The following is a 20,279-nucleotide window of genomic DNA, read 5'->3' as shown; positions in this document are numbered from 1 at the left end:
GTTTTACGAGAATGAAAAATAGCAAAATAATCTCGGTATTTTCATGAGTTTAACGAGTCTTGAAAATAACTAAAATTGACTCGAAATAGGTTTCATTTTTACGAAAGCTTGAAACAGAGAAAAACTATGCTTCAGAGTAGTTTCATTTTTGACAAGCTTGAAACAGAGAAAACACTGTGCTTGATGCCCCCTAAGCGTAACTGCTAGAGCGCATGCCCCCCAGCTTCATTTCATTCAACCAGTTGGATGAAATGAAGGTTGAGTTATGAGATCATTTGAAAGACTCAACCTGAAACTGTAAGAAAATTATGCCAAAAAATTGAAATAACTAACCTAAAAATACAACCTAACATTTATGAGATCTAGTCAAACTCTCGACTCAATTAGAGCAGGATTTGTTTCATTTTTTAACGAGCTTGACACAGGAAAAGAACTATGCTCGGATTCAGTTTCATGTTTACGCAAGCTTGAAATGAAAAACTATGCTTGTTATAAGTTCGCATGCCCCCAGCACAATGATGCAAAACGAGGTATATGCCCCCCAAGCTTCGTTGCATTCAATGAGGTGGATGGAATGAAGCTTGACTTTCAAGATTTTGGAAAGACTTATGGGAGTTGTTTCATTTTTTAGTGAGGTTGACACAGGAAAAGAACTATCCTCAAAACCCTTGTTTCATTTTTTAAACGAGCTTGACACAAGATAAGGAACTATGCTCATAACTACTCTACAATCTACCTAACAAAAACTCTACGCTAAAAACCTTGATTCATTTTTTAATGAGCTTGACACAAGACAAGGAACTATGCTCATAAAATCCTTGATTCATTTTTTAATGAGCTTGACACAAGACAAGGAACTATGCTCATGACTACTCTCTACAATCTACCTAACAAAAACTCTACTCTAAAAAACCTTGATTCATTTTTTAACGAGCTTGACACAAGACAAGGAACTATGCTCTAAAATCCTTGATTCATTTTTTAATGAGCTTGACACAAGACAAGGAACTATGCTCATGACTACTCTCTACAATCTACCTACTTAACCTACCCTTGTTTCATTTTTAACGAGCTTGACACAAGACAAGGAACTATGCTCCAGACTCCTTGTTTCATTTTTTAACGAGCTTGACACAAGACAAGGAACTATGCTCCAGAAGTTCGCATGCCCCCAGCACAACGATGCAAAGCAAGGTACATGCCCCCCAGGCTTCATTGCATTCAACTAGATGGATGAAAGGAATGAAGGTTTAATTTCAATATTTAACTTGAAAAGGGAGTTGTTTCATTTTTAAGGAGGTTGACACAAGAAAAGAACTATCCTCATACCTGATTCATTTTTTAACGAGGTTGACTCAGTAACAGGAACTATCCTCAAACCTGATTCATTTTTTAACGAGGTTGACTCAGTAACAGGAACTATCCTCAAACCTGATTCATTTTTTAAAGAGGTTGACGCAGTAACAGGAACTATCCTCAAAACCCTACTTTCTACAATCTACCTACTTATCCTAAAATCTACCTGATTCATTTTTTAATGAGGTTGACTCAGTAAAAGAACTATCCTCATGCTAGCCTATTTCATTTTTTAACGAGGTTGATACAGGAAAAAACTATCCTCGTAACATTGATCATGGCTTCCAACTGGAAGAAAGACATGTCAATGGACACACCTTGATCATGGCTTCCAAGAGGTCTTCATCAGAAGGAAGAATACTTGTTTGGAAGGAACACATGTCAAGGGACTCAAAAGGGAGAAGAACATCGTGTTCAAGTAATCCCATAGAGTTTTCCATGTCAATTACCGGATCTAAATCATAGGAAGATGAGCAAACAGTGAGAGGCTCACTTACATCGGTAACTGAAAACATGGGATTAGTTGCCACATAATTAACCCGTGGCGGGGTAGATACCACTTTAGAATCAGGAACATTTAGGGGTGTCATATTACTGGTAGTTGAAACAAGACTAGGGAACGAAAGCTGGTCTACAGTCACAATACTGCCATTGTGAGGGAAAGACATCACGCGAAAGAGTGTCGATATGACAGCTTTCATTGCATAAACGTAGTCTCGCCCAAGGAGTAAATTGAAATCCAAGGGACCTCGAACTACCATAAGATCAATACAGACAGTTTTACCTTCCAAGGTAATAGAAAACTGAGGAAGGATCCCTAAAGGTTCACTAATGGTTCTGTTAAAAGCTTTCAGATTCTGCGTAATAGGCGCAAGCTGAGGGGAACCCAAAGCTTTCCAAACAGTTGAGGATAAAATACTAATAGAAGCACCTTCATCTACCTGAGTACGATGTATGTCCCTACCACCAGCCTTAATAATTATTTGCAAAAGGGATGGAGGAAGGAAGACGAGGTTCTGTCAGTCTATTCCAATCAAAGGAAAAGACCTCAGTGCTTGGAGGGGGTTCTATAGAAACAGGTGAAATGCCCCCCGGCATAGAAGAATCTGATGTAACTAGAAGAACCTGAGCGGTATGAAGTTCACTCTCTAAATGGAAAGTGGGATCGACGAAATGTGAAATTGAATCGACCACTTGATCAACTAATGGATCATCAACCTGAGTGACATGAGTTTCACTCTCCAATGGAAGAGTGTGATCAACTGTACTTGAAATTAGATCAATCACTCCGTCAGTTGACGGTAGGTTGGGAGAAAGTTTACGGTAACCAGTTGGAAATTCTTGCTATGGAACAGTAAGTTTTTCCAACAATTTTGAGGCTTCATCCATGTGAGGGCAAATGTGAGTTTGATGACTCCCTTTGCATAACTTACAAGGAAACCTAACTTTACCCTTTTTCCCAGGAACCTGACTATCACTGGTTGATGGATCAACAGAAAGTTGATGAGATTTTTCTGACCATACTTCCAAGACCTTTGGAATACTAGGACAATTGACAAGGAAGTGGTCACCCTTACAAAGCCTGCAAGGGTATTTGGGTTTACGATGCATGTCGGAATTTTCCTCAACACAACTAACACTTACAGCCATGGTTGGTTGGTTGACTTCTTTCTTATCTTGCTTCTTCTTCTTCTTCTTCTTCTTCCCTTTCTTCTTCTTCTTAGCCTCCTGGTGACTAACATCAAGGCTTTTACCAGGCGAAGAGGAAGAAATGGAGGAAGAAAAATTAGGCGAAGAAGGTAAAGGGTCAACAGAAGGTTGGTGATGTTGAGATGGTGAACTCTGTTGAGGTGAAGCATCCGGTTGAGATGGAACAATTGGAATATTTTGGGCCAACGAAGTTGAAAATAACCATATCGGTAAACCTATTGTAAATCCAGGTAATGACAAAGTAGCCATATAAGGAGGACCAACATTTCCAAAGTAAGGAAAAGTACTAGGATTCTCGTTAGGAGGGGTTCCTAGGTTGATAAATTCCGGAACATTTGCCATTATATTCAACTTCAGTGAATTTTATTAACAATTTATAACTAAAATTAACAATTCACAATTCACACCTAACAATTAAAATTCACAATTCACACCTATGGTCTCTAAAAGTAAAAACAAACAAACTAACACGCGCTATCAAATCTAGGAGTCAAACCATACACAAACAGTAGCCTTCCGGACCGAAAACACTAGTTGGTGATGAAGCCCAACATCGCCGAATTCAGTACAGAAGTGGTGGGTGGAACAGTTACCCCGGCAACCTGCTTAATGAATAGACTGGACCAAGTTCCTCCACTTTAACCGTCTCGAGTGAAGTGAACCCCCCGGAAAATCCAAGTGAGTATAACCAACGTCTGCTCCAGGTACAGTGGGATCTTCCCTCCACCGTCACCTTGGGTAGAATCCTAAAGATTAGGTTCACTAAGGTTACCAACGGCCACAAGTACACCTGGGGGAACAGTCTAAACTCCGACAGCACGCAAGGGCAGAGTAGCAAGCTCAATCCCCTTACCGGCTCCTTGACAGTAATCCAAGGTTTACCGATAAGTGACCCCTGGCTCCTCGACAATGGTTAATCCGAGGTTTACCGTTTGTAATACGTACTGTCTAGCGTCGTTCCCAACGAGGGAGGATGGATCCCCTCACTGGTTCGGACACGAGCTCGTGCTTCTCCTTTAAGAGGAGCTTTCCCAGAGTGTAAATGTAACAATTGGATTTGATTCTATCACAAGATCAACTACTTGTTTGGTTTTACTGTCTTGGAGAGTTAAGTACTCACCTACTCCAAGACACTAGCCTAAGCTATGTTGGTGCTTCAGAGCCCTAGAAATGTAAAAATTACTAGATGAATTTTAATTAAGCGTTGTGTTATTAAGGCTGTTATTACTCAAATGGGTAAATGGATACGAAACCAATGGTGTTATGACCCGACTCAACTGAATGCAATCGAATATGATAATGTAATCTTTTCAATTCGATGAATCCTAACTAAAGTAAGGAGAGAGTTTCCATTCACTTCCAACAATGCAAAAAATTGATCACTAAGAGAAAATATAACAAATTCTCTAATGCACTAATTTCATCAAGAAAAACTAATGCAAATCAATTCCAAACCAAATTTTTTTATTTTTATTTTTGTGTAAATTCAAATCAAAGAAAGCTGATCTAAATCTACAATTGATTTTTCAGAATGTAAACTATGCAATGGTAATCTAAACACAATTCACTTGAAAAGTATGCAAATGTAATCTATGCACATTTTTCATTCATATTCTGAAAATGAGAATTCTAATTACGCAAATGTGATCTATGCAAGAGAATTCTCAAACACAAGATGATTCTAATGTAATCTAAGAACCAATCAAGTGCAAGTCGAGAAAATTGGGTGAGAGTTCCAAAGATCAAATAAAAACACTCAAAAAGATGCAAAACTGTGAAAAGACTGAGACAAACCTCCAAGTAATGACCAAAGGAAATCAAATCAAGAATTCCTGCTTCTAAATGGGAGTCCTAATTCCTCACAAGCTTCTAAATGGGAGTCCTAATTCCTGCAGCATTTACCCTTAGAAATGTATAGCTTTCAACCTCTCCTCCTTCTGGCCCAATGCCTGTATTTATAGTGCTCAAGAGGAGGTTAATCAGGTCCACCATCAATGGGATAATCCCCTCTTTGGGTGGGATAGCTCCCTTATTGATGGGATAAGTTCCTCTTTGATAGGAGTGCATGAACCATCTGGAGGCGCCCAATACACGTCGAACAACCTTCTAGAATGCTCTAGAAATGACCACAAGTAACTTTTTAAAGATGAAACTTGCGCATTCTAACCTTTACAGGGGGACGCACCTGTCCCTTTACATACAGAGCGTCTTTGGACGCAGCTTTTGTGAACATTGGGAGCATCCCCGCAGGTAAGGTTGAGAGAACCTGCGTCCGCAGAGATAAATACATTTATACAAGACTTTCTCTCTTTTTGGAGTTTGACATGGAGAGCAGAGGCATAAGACTTGCCTAAGTGGGTAGCATGACTGTTGATTGAGCCATACTAACTGTAAATAGTCATGGTGACATTTTTTAGTGTAACAACTAGCTAGAGAAGGAAGACAATGCAACTGGTCTGACATACTGGCTCATCAACTGAAGGAACAAGTCACGAAGGCTTGATAGTCACCCAAGGGTATGCATGCAGAGATTTATATGTCCGCCTACATCCTAGATGCAGTCTATGCCCAACATGAGTTCCTGGGCTTGGAATGGGTATGGTCATCGATGGAGACTGTTGTGAATACATATTTCAAGTTTTTGTCTGAATGTAGCTTTAGTGGAGTAATCATACGGTTCTCTGACAATTTTGTCAGTCTAGTGTACAAGTTGATATTCGAACATGATCCACCCTGCATGTCAAAGGAAGCAATGGAGGCATTGTTAGTCATTTCAGATTGGTATGCCTCACCGTCCAACACTTTCAGCTGGTATGCCAAAGTTTTCCTTGGACGACTTGTCATGCAGGAGGTAGCGTAGCATATCTTAGCAAGATTGAGAGCTAGATTGTGGTAGAAGAAGAAGGCACCTTGGTCCACTCTGTTGTTGCGAATTGGGTTGTATGAGATCTAGAGTATCAAGCAAGCAAATTTCGAACCACAACAAATGAAGAAGTACCTGTTCGACCTCCAAAACTTCAACCCGTATGACCCACATTGCATTGTGAAGGATCACTACATGAGAGTTCAATTCAACTAGATCCATGGGGAATTTCATTGGGACGAGGAAGACTCGTGGAGGTATTACTATAATTATTCTAGACCCAATGAAAATGACACATTTGTCGTAGAGGGGTTAACAAAGAAGCATCACGGAGAGCACCAACAGTGGCAGCAGTAGCAACAATAGAGGTAGTAAAGCCAAACATAACTGTGTGCGACAAAGGGAAGAGGAAGATTGTCAACCGCGTGGAGGAGGAGAAAAGCTACAAGTTTCGAGCATATCCACTTGTAGAAGAAGCAGCTATGGTTATTTAGGCAAAGAGGGAGCAGCACGACAAGCAAATCATGTGAAGCAAGATGGATAAGAAGAGAATGGAAGAAGCAGAGAAGGTGTTGCATGAGCTAAGGGAGCAATTCCAGAAAGAACAAGAGTTGCACCAACAGGAGAAGGAAGCGTAACAACAACAAATACAACATGTGGCACATCACGTGTAGACAAATGAAGCAGCACTAGTACAAGTAGTTGATTCATCTGAACAGCCGACATCAGGTGAACAAGGTGAAGCATTGAAGGGGAAAGACTTTTCTCATGAGATAGAACAGGTTCTTGAATAGTTGGATGCAGATATGGAGCATCAGGAGTTGGAACAGGACACCGACCTCATGGATCACCACAAAGAGGTCTCTTCACCTACTTCATTGCATCCTGATGATGAGCAAGTCTCAAATGACTAAGGAGGCACTGAGATACTTGGTGGTCACCCAGAAGGAGAGATGCACAACATCTCCTTTGACGAATCTCATCACAGAGTTTTGGAGTCTCAGAGAGTACCGACTTTGGAGGATGAAACATCCCCTGCCCAAGTTGAAGAATAAGTGATTGTAACTCGTGTGCATAAGCACCCAGCTGCTTTGGCTGATGTAACTAGAGTGTATGCCGAAGTGACCAGCTCAAGTGTTCATTTCGTCATAGTTGAGAATGAGAGAATGGCAAAGGAACTATAGGTGGCCAAGAATGGACAAGAATTGGTGACAATGTCTACCCGAGCTGAACTAAAGAAGGAAATACTAGATGAGGTATTGTCCCTTGATACAGTTATGCAAGCATTGCACTCCAAGCTTGGTATTGTGCACCAAGTAGTCGTCAATCTCCACGGATGGCAGCATCGATGTGAGAGAAGAGCATGCATCTTGAAGAACATACATGCTACTATTGATAACATGCAAGAATGGATGATGAAGTACAAGGATGCCCCGCTTCACTTGCCGAAGATGATGAGGGCCAATGTGGTCGAGTTGCAAGCATGTATCCGGAGTCAGATATGGAACTATGAAGACCTACTAAAACTCATCACTAGCATAGAGGCTTCCCATGCATGAGTATTTAAGAGCATGGATGTTATAGTGCACACTCATGGAATCCCATCACATGGGATTCTCATAGAGGCAAAGATAAAGAAGCAAGTCCAATATGAGCTTGAATCGTACTATGATGAGTTGATGTGCACCACCCTAAGCCCAGACTTTACTGTCAGTGTAGACATCATGCACAAGTACATTGTTGGTCTGGGCACATTGAAGACAATTATGTGCATGCTCTTAGACGAGTTGTACAGAGGAGCTCGAGTAGTGTACCCAGATGCTATGGAGGCAAGGTTCAGGTTTCAGACATATGTCACAGTGAAACACACAGACACCATCAAGGACTACCAATCTTAGCACCAATATGTTACTATTGGTCAGCATGAGGAGGTCGAGCAGTTGGACCTCTATGGTTCTCTAAGTTAGAATGATGTTTAATTTGGCTTGTTCAAGCCATTATTCACATGGGTACATGTGCATTCTAATGTTGAGTCATGTCTAGTGTAAGTCAAGTCTCAATAGTGGATGTAACACTCATAGAGTAGGTGAAGATTCATCAGGGTAGTTGAATGGTCACAAAGGGGAATGTCAAGGGTCACCCCACCCTTTGGTATAAATAGCCCCTCAGAACTCATTGCATAGGTTTTTGGTCAGCCAAGATTCTACTAAGACTATCTTGAATAAAGCTTGGACGGTATTGTAACGCGCCTTGGCTTCTCCACTGAATGGCGCTAATACATCTCTTTGGATGAGTAGGCGGATGTGGCTTTAACGTTTCATTGATGGGGCTAGTAGGTTTACATGGATGTTTTGTATGATTAGAACTTACAATTTATATAATAAGAGCCAACACATTTTCATGCATATGTTGTTATTGTAGTTGGACTGCTTCGTTTGCCTTAGTGATATATGTTTTTTAACTAATGTATTTTTTTATGAACTGATTCATAAGAAATTATATGAATCTTGCTGCAAATGTGTTGTATATGCTGTTAATGTTGTCACCGTCTGTGTCGACTGGTCTGTCGGACACGAGACAGACCTTTCACATGAACCTTGCTATAACAACCGTTGCACTCATTTGGAATGATCCGTGAGTGATGTACATGTTATCTTACCTTGTATTTCGTGACTACCGCATTTGAGTGGACTTCTCCGCCAGAAGCTGTGTATGTCCTTTTGTGTTGTGTGTTCCTAGCTGTGTTGGGACTGATCCCTTTCAACCTGGAACTCACCTTAACCCTTTTCTCCCCCTTTTGTGTTAGAACCTCTCATACATCTTCCTTGCCTCGCTGCAGCAGTCACACCCTTGCTACTGACAAAGTTATCCTACTTGCCTCTATGTGACATTGTTGTCAAGTCATTACCTTATGACCCACTGTTGGGACTCATACACCAACCGGTCTGAGGTATAATTGGGATTTCTTACCAGGAATATCTCCTTGACATGTTGGTGGGTCCAGGACTGTCAACAAATTTATAAGAAGCAATAAGATTCAAGATGATGATGTCAACCATGGGGAATGATTCACCATTTTTGTTGTAAAAAAATAAAAATAATAAAATCATAAAACTAGTTTTTCAACTTGTATTTTCAACTTATCTCCATAAGCTTTTACTCAAATTTCGAGTGGGAGTACTCATTAGATGTAAAATTTAATTCCTCATCCAAGGAGTATCCATGTTACATACATTTGATGGACCCTGCTACACAAAAAATGAGAAATACATGAAAAAATGTGATTCTAATAATGTTTTTCATATATTTTAATTTTGCGTGTAGTAGGTTCCAACGAAATTATGCAACATGGTCACTCCTTGGATGAGGAATCAAATTATGCATCCAAGGAGTGTTTCCACTTGAGATTTGAGTAAACCCATAGGGGGATAAGTTGAAAATACGAGTCAAAAATAGTTTTTGCTTTTTTCCCTCTAAAATTTGATGATGTAATTGAATCTTATTTTATTATTTCCATTATTATTTTAAAATTTCCTTAGGATGCCCATTTTAGACCTCAAAATTCCCCTAATGATTACCACAATTGATTCTGATTCCAGAGTGGAAGTGGGAGGTCATTGCCATGGATTTCATTACAAATTTTCCAAGGATATCTAGACAACATGATTCCATCATGGTTGTGGTGGATACATTGGAAAACGTAGAACACTTCATTCCAATGAAGTCTATTGATTCATATAGTGATGTAGAATAGGTATTCATTAGAGATGTTGTAAAATTTCATGGTTTTCTAAAGAAGATTGTGTCAGACAATGATGATAAGTTCACTTATAGATTCTGTAAAGAGTTATTTACAGATTTGGGTACATAGTTGGCCTTAAATACAACTCATCATCCACAAAAATGGACAAATACGAAGGGTCAACAGGATATTGGAGGTCATGTTGAGGATTTATGTGATGTATCAGCAGAGGAGATGGTAGGAGCACCGTTTGTTGATAGAGTTCGCTTATAACAATGGGTATCGGGAGTCATTGAGGATGAGTTTGTTTGAGGCACTCTATGGGTGGAGTTGTAATACTCCTATCAATTGGAGTGATCCATTTAATAGGGTATTGATTGGACAAGACATGTTGGTAGAAATGGAACAGGAAATGCCCGTAATAAATAAAAATATAAAAGTACCATAGGATAGGTAGAAAATTTATGTAGATCAGAACAAGTTGATTAAGGAGTTTCAGGTTGGGGAATCAGTGTATTTTCTCATCATGCTGAATAAGAGCTCGTAGATTTCATCACGTGCCAAGCTGGTACCACGGTTTTGTGGACCTTTCAAGATTCTTGAAAGGATTTGACTAGTAGCCTATCAAGTTGCACTGCCTCTGAAAGTGAAATTCCATGATGTTTTCCATGTGTCACTACTTAAGAAATATGTTAAAGATGTTGATCATGTGATTGACTGGTCTGCATTCTAGGTGGATCCAAATGGAGAATTCGAGCTAGAACCTCAGTGTATATTGTAGAGAAATATGCTGATCATGCTCTAGAAGAGAGAAATCGAACAATTTAAGGTGCAGTGGAACGAATTTGGGCTCGATGAAGCTATATGGGAGATGGTGGATCAAATGTGGGCTAAGTATCCTTCTCTATTCGTTGGTTGAGGAATGATTTTGGTATATGTTTTGGTGTAATTTTTTTGTATATGTACATATGTATATGGATGTAAATACCTCCATGAGTTGTGTTGTAAAACTCCAATAAGTGGTATGGGTGTCACGATGTTATGGTTATTATGTTGTTATGTGTCATGTTGGTTTGCTTCTCAGCAGGTTGATCATTGTAAATACTACATCAAGCTAAGTTATAAAGCTACATGGGTAGTATGTTTTGCTCACATCAAATTTTTTTATTGTAGGTGTCGTTGAACACCGAGGGAAGTCTCCCCAAAAGGGGGAGGATTTTGTAACATCCCTGGTGAAAATTCCATGTAAATAAAAGTTAATAAATGAAAAATAATAACCACAGTTATGGGACACTTATTCCAAGCTAAATATTGGGAAAAAGTATACTAGTGTGGGTGTTCATTTTGCTTATTATGGCTATTGAAATTGGCAAAGGAAATTGTGAAGGATTTGGAAAGGAATGAGGCATTAATTGGAATTTTATTTATGAAAATAATGGAAATTAGGAGAAAAGGAAGTTTAAAGGTCACAAGTTGCATGTGAGAAGGAAAATGACGGAAAATAATGGAAAATTGAAGGAAATAGAGGCCTTATTAATAAAAAGGCGTCTAAGGATAAGTTTGTAACCCTTTTTCAGTTTTAACCTTTTGTTAGCTCAATTTTGGAGCTCTCTCTATTTTCTCTCTCATACTCTTCGACACTTAGAGTTTTCTTGGAGCACTCTAGCATTGGATCAAGAAAAGCAAAGAAGGAAAGAGGAAGTAAAGATCAATAAAGGAAGAGCAGGATCAAGCAACTACAACGTGATTATTTGCAGGTATTTAGTTTCATGTATGATTTCCTTGCTAGTTTTGGCATGGATTGTTATGGATGTGATTTCTTAGTTCTCTTGTTGTTATTAGCATGGGTTTCTCCAGGTGTGATAGTGTTGATCAACCTTTCCTTTGGATTTATGGATATCTATGGTGTGATGGGGTACTTATTTTCTGTTTGAGCTGAATGTTCGGATGGATTTGAAACTGAGTGAGGTGGTCTACTAAAGAAATAACACATGGCCTAGTTATCTATGAATCAGATTCTGGATTGCGGTAAGTCCTTGGCCTAGTAATCCCTAAACCAGACTCTGGGTTACAGTAAATCTGGATTTTTTGTTACTTCGGTGGGCCTATGAATCCTCAATTGATGAATGGCATGATATACGGTAAAACCTAGATGTGGGCACCCTCAATCATGCCTGGGAATCCTTGGTCAATGAATGGAAGGATATACGGTAGATCTTGAAGGGTTGAGTCTCGATTTGGGCCTAGTGATTGAGTGGGTATTGTAATCAATATTGGTTCCATTGATGACGGTGAGGTGGTGTAGCCTCGAGAAGCCTGGTTGATTTTGGTTATGTGTCCCACATTCATCCTTGGAATATGGCACAGGGGTGATTGGATGAAAGAAATATTTGGTTAAGCCAATCTGTGGTTGGGTGGTCCGTTGAAGTCCCATACCTAGCTAGATTTTGCATTCATTAATAAGAATTCCTTTCCTTGGTACTTTATGAGAAAATTTATTCGTTCATAAGTGGAATTTATGGTTGTTTCATCCTTGTTATTTCTATTGTTTATATGTTGTTTATGAGTATTTTTTATGACAATGATGATGTAAGGATCTCATCATGTTTTTATTTCTAAACGAACTAACAATGAATATATGAGCTAAGAGATGATAATGCAACTAACTTGACAAGGAATCAATGCTTCATAGTGATTCTCAGATAAGTATGAGACCCCTATGCTCAGATATATTGTTATAACCTATATAATGAGTATTTGTGACATGTTTGAAGAAATTATTGTCATGGATAATAGAGGTCCAATCAAGTGATTGTTCAAATAATTGCATTATTATCATTGTTTCAATGTTACTTTTTATTTCTGGAAGTCTGATGAAGTTCTCCGTAGTGACCTGAGATATAGCCCTAAAAAAGTGGCATAGAATCTTGGGTTGCAGGCTCAAAACTAGATGAAAGTGTCCCCAGTCGCTTGCATGCCCTTGCTATGGAAGATAGTGGAGGGTATCAGTCACATGCATGTGTATGTCATGGGAGCGACTAAGGCTCTAGGTCAGTAAAATGTCAACTTAAGTAAGGGGTTGTTCATCTGGAAGTGTTGATTGGCCACTAAAGGTTTTGTAACCTAAGTAGAAGGTTTGATTAGTTGTGTTTTGGTGGTTCCACTTCCTTAAATTGACATGGGAAGTTGAATCATATCATAATAGCCTCTTGTCATATTATTATCCCAGTGGACTAGTTAAGTTGGGGTAATGTGGGAGGAGGGTGCTACATTTTGGAGCTTAGATTATGAAATTTTAGGAAGACCATAAAAGCTCTCCACCATTGTTGTTAATTCAATATATTTTCTTCTATATTCTTGTTATAGGTGATCTATTTTATCCAAGAACTGTACATAGGAATTGTATCCATGAATTATTTCTAATATTTATTTTTGTTTGGTTTACATGCCAGTGCATCTAGGTGCATATGTTGGGCAACCTGTGATAGGAGCATTTGATCAAAGATTTGATAATGGCTACTTCGTGATTATGGTTGTAGGCTCAGAGAAAATTAAAGGTGTTTTACATCATGTTCCCATAAAGAGCATTGTTTAGCATTATGCAATGGTTCCAACGATTATGAGCAATGTAAGTTGTGATTCCCTTCAGCAGGAGATGCAGGTTAGTGTGATAACATATCTAAATTTCTATCTGAACCCCATAGAAAGGCCATCAACCCTAGAAGGCGGGGATCTCATACAGTGTTCGGTACCTTTCCATAGACCAATTCTATATGAATTCATAAGAAATTCCACACCAACAATTCATAATGAAGGGAACATAGGTAGCTAAACCATGCCTAATGAATCTAGTGGTCTGCTAAGATAACAGGTAACTCAATCATATCTAAAGAGGGTAGTTGGTAAGTAAGTGAATATTTTACCCTATGGAAGAGAAAATATACTGATGACCATATCTAGGGTGAGCCAATAAATGTACGAGCTTACAACCTTCCACACAAGAAGTTCCAAATAACTTGCTTTCCAAACCCCATAAGTAGACCAAAGGCACAGAGGGGATCTAATGGTCATTTTTTCTTTAGCCACTAAGAATGGAAGCATTAGCGGAAGCTATCCGCTTCCTGAAAGCATGACCGATGGATCCTTAATGGTAGCCCGAAATGGTAGCACAAGTATCTTACTTTAATGGATGACTAGAATTCAATAATTCCATTCTTTTCCCACTTAAATGGCACAACCATGGATGAAAGTGAGGCTATAGATATGTTCTTTATAAGCACTAATATTGGTTGGGTAGGACTTTGAGGGGGGTCTCTTTTTAGCATAGCGAACCCTGCCTTTGAGTTCCACACTATAGAAAAAATAAGAGGAAAGCTCATATGGCCCTTTAGCTTTACGAAATCTTACCGAAGTCCATCCAACAAACTAGTCACTTTTGCTAATAACTAGGGTGATTTATCTCCTCTCAATACCAAGAAAAGGTCTTTCTTGGTGAGTGGAACCTCAACATAGCATATTCAATAACAGGACCATAGAAAAAGGATGTATTTGGTGGATGGCTTCCTTGGAGAGGCATATTTATTATCGCCACTTATCACTATGAAATTAACCTGGTCACTAGATTTATATCTTATATTTATGCACCCATATTTTTCCACAACTCCATTCTCTTGAATTTCCCTCTTCTATCTTCCCTCTATTTTATTTTGGTAGGGGTCAAGTTATCATAGTTGAATTTACCACCCCATATAGCCTTCAAAGAGGGGAATTTACTAGCTCAATGATGAGATATAGAAGCTGGTAAGGCAGTGTACTTTCCCCTCCTCTTTTGGTTATTCTTAAGAATCTCTTCTACGCTACTAGTTGTGCAGTATAACCCTACGTCCCTAGAGGTCTCTCTAAGCCTTTCTTAACCACTCAATGTTTTTCCTGGCCTAGTACTCTTGGCTACTAGTTGATTGTGTCTAACGCCTTCTCCACTGAGATAAAAGTTGTTGAAATAGGTGAATCAAGGAAATAAACAAAGGTCAATTTCTGGTTTGATTAGCACCCAAATTAGGAGAATATGTGGCTAGAGTAGCTGACCCAATTGTTTCAATGGTTGAATAACTACCATCAACATAGGCATAGGCCTCTATGGCACCAAAGTTATAGGAACCAACAACAATACTAGTAGGTTGTGAGAATAGATTCGACAAAATCAAAGGTAGCCATTAGAAGTCAGTTTTAACTGTTCCCTGGTCAAATATAGCTGTTGGAAGGACTTGCATTCCTTATTTAACTTGTCGCTCAGATTTGTTCTTCAACTTGTCCTGATGATGAACCACACTGGTTGGCTCGAAACGCATCGACAAATGATTTTCTATGTGATTTTGCCAAAATTATTCTCACAAACATGTTATGGATCACAAAAGTCTCAACTCTATAATACTAGTAGTTTCTTTTTTACTATATCCTATAATTTGAAAGTGAATTTTACTTGTCTATTTCATTCTAATGGCTAGGGAGCACGAATCATGTTTGGGAAAAAATGATTTGAAAAAGAAGTTGATTCTTTGCTGCATGCAGATAAATCACCATCCTAAATTCATCGAATGACTAGAATTAAATATTTTTCGAATTAATTATGCTTCTATATTTACAAGCAATTGTTTCTGTAACATCCCTGGTGAAAATTCCATGTAAATAAAAGCTAATAAAGGAAAAAAAATAACCATGGTTATGGGACACTTATTCCATGCTAAATGTTGGGTAAAAACATCATAGTGTAGATGTTCATTTGGTTTATTATGGCTAAGGAAATTGGAAAAGGAAGTGGCAAAGGTTTTGAAAAGGCACAAGGCATTAATTAGAATTTTATTTATGAAAATAATAGAAATTAGGAGAAAATGAAGGAGAAAGGTCACATGTGGCATGTGAGGAGTAAACTGGGGGAAAATAATGGAAAATTGAAGGAAATAGAGGCCTCATAAATAAAAAATCTTCTGAGGATCAGTGTGTAACCTTTTGTGACTTTTAACCTTTTGTCCATCTAATTTTGGAGCTCTATCTCTATTCTCTCGCACACACTATTGGACACTTATTTTTCTTGGATAAATCTAGCATCAGATCAAGAAAATAAAACAAGGAAAGAGGAATCAAAGATCAAGTAGTGAAGAGCAGGATCTAGCGCTACATTGGGATTATTTACAGGTATCAAGTTACAGGTATGATTTCCTTGCTAGTTTTGGCATGCGTGGTTATGCATATGTTCTTGGTTCTCTTTTTGTCATTGGCATGGGATTTTCCAAGGGTGAAAGTGTTCTTCAGCCTTGCCTTACCATTTTTGGATAACCATGTTGTGAAGGTGTTCTCATGTTTTGGTTGAAATGGATTTCTAGATGGATTCGAAGCTTAGTGAGGTGGTCTCTGAAAGAAAGAACAAGTGGCTTAGTGATCCTTGAATCGAACTGTGAATTTTGAAAAAGATTTGACCTAATAACCCTTGAACTGGACTGTAGGTTGTGGTAAAGATGAATTTTATGTTACCTCGGTGGACCTAGGAATCCTCGACCTGTGAATCGAGGGATATATAGTAAAGCCTAGAGGTGGGTGCCCTTAATTAGGCCTAGGAATTCTTGGTTGGTGAATGGTAGGATATATGACAAATCCAGGAGGTTGGAGTCTTGATTAGGGCCTAGTAATCTGGTGGGGATTGTATTAATTCCTAAAGAATAGGAGATAGCAAAATTCCTCATGGTGTAGCCTCCATGCTTGTTTATGGCCTAGTGATCCGGTGGGAATTGCAGTAAAGTTTGGCTATATTGATTAGGCTGAGGTGGTGTAGCCTCAATAAGCCTTGGAAGAGTTTGCTTATGAGTCCCACTTTCATTCTTGGAATATGGCATGGGTTTGATTAGCTGAAAGAAATATTTCGTTCAACCAATTTGTGGTTAGGTGGCTCATGGAAGTCCCATATAAGGTTGGATTTTGCATTCATTAATCAGCGTTACTTTTCTTGGTGCTTTATGAGAAAATGTATAGGTTCATATTTGGCATTTATGGTTGTTGCATCCTTTTTATTTATGTTGTTTATATGTTGGTTATGAGTATGTTTTACGAGAGTGATGATGTATGGATCTCACCATGTTCTGATTTGTAAATGAATGAATATTGAATATATACCCAATAGATGATAATGCAACTAATGTGATAAGGCATCAATTCTTCTTAGTTATTCTCAACTAAGTGAGAGACCCATATGCTCAAATCTATTGTTATAACCTCTTTAATGCATATTTGCAACATGTTTGACGAAATGCATGTCATGTATAGTAGGGGTCCAATCAAGTATTTGTTCAAGTGTTTGCATTAGTATCATTGTTTCAATGTTAGTTTTCATTTCTGGAACTCTCATGAAGTTTCAGGCGGTGGCATGAGACCTGGCCCTGAAAAAGTGGCATAGAATCCAGGGTCGCAGGCTCGAAACTAGCTGAAAAACTCTCCATCCATTGGCATGCCCTTGCTATGGGAGTGATTGGAGGGACCCAATCACATGAATTCCCTTGTCGTGGGAGCAATTGAGGCTCTAGGTCAGTAAAATGTCAAGTTACCTCAGGGGTTAGTCACCTGGAAGGGTTGGTTGGCCCTTGAAGGTTTTGTAACCTCTATAGAAGGTTCGATTGGTTGGGTTTTGTTGGTTCCACTTCCTTAAATACACATGGGGATTTTAATCAAATCATAGTAGACTCTCATCACATTTTCACCCTAGAAGATCGATTAACTTGGGTAAATGTGGGATGAGGGTGTTACAGAGTGGTACTAGAGCATGGTTCACCCCTTGGACTGTATAGGTGGTGTGTTGGTCATGCATTCATGTCAGTTGCATATATCTGTTCTCTGTGCTTGCAGTCTATGTGCTTTTTGTGTATGCATGTTGTTGGTCATGGTTACATTGGTGTCTCCATGTGAAACATTGATGGTGTTGTTGTTGGATGTGGTCGTCATGAGTATATGTCAGTTATGCATTGGTTATTCATGTCATTTCTTACATAGTTCGATGCATAAATTGATATGGGTGTAGTTTTCATGCCTAGGGTCATGGTATGTGGTTGGTATGATTACTTATTAGTAACTGGATAGTGGTTAAATTGATGTTATAGGCTAACGTGATTATGATTATACGTGTATCGTGCTAATCTTGTTGATATTGCAGATGAGATATCTTCCCCGAATTATAATGAGGTATGTTGAGCATGTTTATATTTTGGTTTAGTTGACATGGTATGCTTACAAGAAAGAGATTAGAGATGACTAGAACTATGGTAGACTAAAATTCACAAGACTTTCCCTATGGATCAAATAAGCAGCCTAGTGTTGGGCTCTCTTCTAACATAACAAATACATTGAGGAGTTTGAAGGCATAAATAAGAAGTTGTAAAGCAGATAATGACAGAATCATGAAAGAATAGGAGAAACAAGCAAAAGTTAATGCATTAATCCTTTATAGTTTGATACAGGGACCACTTCATATCAACCATGGATAGGACAATATGACTAATGGGGAAAATGGCAGTAGATATCATGGTGGGAACAGGTCAGATAAGGATGGCATGGTTAGAGATGGTAGGCTCTTGGATACTCTGGATAGGAGAGGTAATGGAGACATATACTATTCTATTTCTGGTTATGACATGAACTATGATCGTCATCTTTACCACCCATATAGGTGGAGTGACAAGGGATACTTTAGAGATGAGTTTAGGAAGGCTAAGCCACCTAACTTTGATGGAGATTTCAATAAGTCAGAGGATGCAGACGATTGGTTACTAGGGATGAAGACATTCTTTGAGTTGCATGGATACAAAGAGAATATGAAGTCCATAATTGTTATCTTTAGCCTCAATGGGAAATAACATATTTGGTTGGAAGATGTGAAATGGATCAGAGACGTCGGGACATAAGAGTTTAGTTGTCATGAATTCAAAAGATGTTTCAGGAAGAAGTACTTGTTAGAAATGTACCATGATAGTAACGATCAAGAGTTCTATGAGTTAAATATGGGATGGATGACAGATTAGGAGTATATGACTATGTTCCTGGAGATATTGAGGTATGTAACATATCTTAAGGATGAGAAGGTTAAAGTTCAAATATTTGTCAATGGATTACCATTAACTTTTAGATATCAGATTGAGTATGATGAGCCTCGATCACTTGAGGAAGTTATTGGGAAATTAAAGCATTCCTATGAAAACTCAAAGTGTTAGACACCATCTCAATAAGGATTAAAATGGAATGATACAGGTAATGGTAAATGGCAACCGAAAAGACCAAGGGCTCAAAATGCAAAAGAGAAAGAGAATGTTTCAGCCTACAAGAAGTTCAACGTAGCTAGATAGGGACATGGTTCATAGTAGCAGAATAGAGTTGATGGTACATGACAGTTGGAGTGTTGGACATGTGGTAAGGAACATATTAGGAGGGATTGTCTACAAAATCAAGGTGGTAGAATTCATATTTATAGTGCATAGGAAGCGTAGACAGTTGCGGATGTTGGGCAAATCATTCCACAAATTTATGCAGTGATGGATAACAAGAAGGGAGAGCACAAGAAAACTGTTATTGAGATGGATGGTAAGCTTTGTGACCAATTTGTTTCCATTTTGATTGACCCTATATCTACTTGTAGTTATGTTAGTCCTAACTTGGTGGATAAGTGTGGTTTTAATAAATAAGTGCATGTAGAATCCTAGTTAGTGAAGTTGCCTCATAGTTGCCTATGGGTACAAAGAAGAGAGTGTATCACTAGGTAAGAGCTTGTGCATTTGATTTGAGTGGTATGCCTACATCATTATATTTGAATGTATTTCCATTGGCATCGTATAGTATTCTTTTACGCATGGATTGGTTGTATCTTAATAGGACCAAAGTGGACTGATATGACAAGGCCATTGAGTGCTTGGATGATAATGGGGAACAAATATTCTTAGAGGGCAAGAAGAAAGAAACATGAGTTCGGGTGGTCACAGCTATGCAAGTAAAGCATAGTGCCAGAAAATTTTGTGTGTTATTTGCAGTGTATATTTCTAGTGATAAAGGTAAGGATGTTAAGGAAGCAGAGGTATTGAGAAGGTAGCCAATCTTGTAAAAAATTTAGGATGTGTTTCCAGCAGATATTTCAGAGTTGTCACATCATAGGGAACTAGACTTTTCCATTGAGTTGGTATTAGGGGAAACGCCAGCATCGAAGGGACCTTACAAGATAACAACTCCAAATTTAGTAGAATTAAAGTTGCAGTTGAAGGAAATGCTTGACAAGGGATACATTATGCCAAGTGTATCATTGTGGGGTGTGCCGCTATAGTTTGTGAAGAAGAAGGATGGTACTCTTAGGCTATGCATTGATTGTAGGTAGTTGAAGGAGGTAATCAAGAATAGGTATTTTTTTTCGAGGATTGACGACTTATTGGATCAATTGAAGGGAATAGCAATGTTCTTGAATATTAATCTAAGATCAAGATATCATCAGGTATGCATTAATGAAGAGGACATATACAAGAAAACTGTCCGGTCTAGGTGCTGACATTACGAGTTTGTTGTACTTCCATTTTGTTTGACTAATGCTCC

Source organism: Pinus tabuliformis, chromosome X (genome assembly GCF_031772625.1).
Source record: "Pinus tabuliformis cultivar Carrire ecotype Pingquan chromosome X, CPIR1, whole genome shotgun sequence".
NCBI classification, from domain to species: domain Eukaryota; kingdom Viridiplantae; phylum Streptophyta; class Pinopsida; order Pinales; family Pinaceae; genus Pinus; species Pinus tabuliformis.
Note: the sequence above shows the minus strand (reverse complement) of the source record.